We start from the raw sequence: 2258 nt of genomic DNA, 5'->3' as shown, positions 1-2258 counted from the left end.
GAAGAACATTGTTATTTTAAGTTTAGTGACATGTTTTGATTTCTCCTTCATATTAAGAGAAGTTTAGAAGTTTAGAGGTCATTCTGAGCTAACTAGCTTGTTTTTCACTCTTGTTTGCTGTACCAAGAGGGAATCTTCAGTTTCAGAGCTTTTCCCCTTAAGAAAATCTCACACTTTTGATTCCAATCCTTAGTATCATATGCTAGCCAGTCAAGGTGAGATCTTGCAGTCCTGACCAATACAAGGCCATGGTGTCCTGACCTTGGTTTTGATAGAAATAGCAGGGTAGTTAATTGTTGTAAGCTTTTGCACGTAACCTACAGCTGGAAAGTGTGAAAACGGGCTTCTCTTAGAGTACCTCTGGTGTTGTTATTAAGAAGCTCCTGGCAGCTTGTAAGAGAGTGAAATTCTACCTTGTTTGGTATGTATGCTTTTCATGTTATGCTTTTAAATCTGTATACTTAGATAATAATAAAGCTTAAGATCCTTTTATTTAGTGGAATGTTTAACATCTCTGGATTCAAATGTCCTGACATTTGGCAAAACAATCATTGATCTTTCACTAGTGTACAACCCAGAGGAATTTACACTTGATTCAGAATGGCGAGTGCACTACAATTGAGCTTTATTCTTCAAATTCAGATGAAACAAAATTACAAGTTAGGCTAGTCAACAAACTAAGTTATCAAGTCTAGGTTGTAATAGCATATAATTTGCTTAAATGATTTTTAGCATTTTAAGTCATCGTATTTCCAAACTAAAGAACAGCTGTAGAGATTAAAAAGATGCAGACTAATCAAGAATGCCTTTTAAAAGTTCATTAAAGTTCTTTCTATTGTTATAGAAATTATTTTAACCAGTTCAAACCTATTGCTGCCAAACTGCAATCTTATTTATTAAATTTGTGTGCCACCCTTCTTAACCTACACAAAGTTTATTTTGGATTTTTTTTTTAAAGAATAAGAAAACTAACATTATCATAAGTTTTGAATGTCTTGCTATCACTATCACTTTTTCTGGCTTGTGAAAAAGTTTTTGCCCACCAATTGATTACATCAGCTATATTGTATTTCCCCCCCCACTAAATAATTCAGGATTATTACTTGATGATTGACAGCTACTGTTGGGAATTTGCTATGGCACAATCACAAGAATATTACACCAATTGATTTCCCTCTGCAGGGAACAGAAATTGTGAATTTTGGATTTTAATACTGAGCTTTTGGGAAATGTAGTCCTATCCTTTGTAGTTTGACTCACATTCTGAGTATTTCAGTCATTTTTGTGATTAAAATCTGTCTCCAAAGTATCAGGTGACGCTAGACACTAACATCCATAGCCTTCTCTAAGCTTGACATTTCTAAAATCAGCGAGGCTATGTCCCATGGTAACCCACCCTGCGAATGAATCTACCACCGGATAACACAGATCAGCATAAACGAGGGCATCGCGCAGACGTTCCAGAGAACTCTAATACACAAGGTACAGTAAAGCCCCTAACTGGTGGCATCTGGTCTGCTTTGCGCACGCGCTAACTCTGCTGAGAACTACAAATCCCGGTATGGATTGTGCACCTTTATAGCCAATCACAAACCTTTTAAAAAAATAAAAACCTAAAACGCAGCCTTGAATTCGGACGGCAAGGTATAGCACTTTACCCTTTTTTTAAAAATTCCACAAGGGCTGCAACACACAAGTAACCTAAATTGGCACAAGGAAGATATGGATCCGTCTCGACCAATAATTAGAGGGTACAAGACCTTTGGTAAAAAGGGAGAACAGAATCCGGCGGCGCTTTTTTCCCGCGGTTTAAAGAACAGAAGTTGGCTCGCGCTTTCTTTCGGGTTCCTATTTCATTCGTTCTCGACTTCGCTGAAGCATGTCAATCAGCAACAAATTCGCTTGGGAGATAGGGGCGGGCTGAGACGCCAAGCCCTTCGGTGTCGCCCCACCCTTAATCCCGCCTCCCCTTTCCTTTTTGCTATGGGGAGAACGCGGCCGAGAGAAGAGCAAAAACGAGCCCCTTCGCTTGGTTTCTTACTCCTAGCGCCTGCTGGGGGGGGGGCAACCTTTCCCTCCGATTAGCTGTTTTCGGCCTTTGCCTACAAGCTGACCTGTTTTCAAGCCGGAATCCGGCTCGCGCCATGCTCCAGCCTAGCCCCGCCTCGCTCCTCCCCTCGCCCTCCCTCCCTCTCCCCGCCCCTTCTTCTCCTTCAGGCCAGCTGCCGCTTGCTTCGCTTGGCTCCTCAGTGGGGGGT

Source organism: Crotalus tigris, unplaced genomic scaffold (assembly GCF_016545835.1).
Source record: "Crotalus tigris isolate CLP2741 ecotype Arizona unplaced genomic scaffold, ASM1654583v1 scf7180000017774.6281472, whole genome shotgun sequence".
NCBI lineage: Eukaryota > Metazoa > Chordata > Lepidosauria > Squamata > Viperidae > Crotalus > Crotalus tigris.
Note: the sequence above shows the minus strand (reverse complement) of the source record.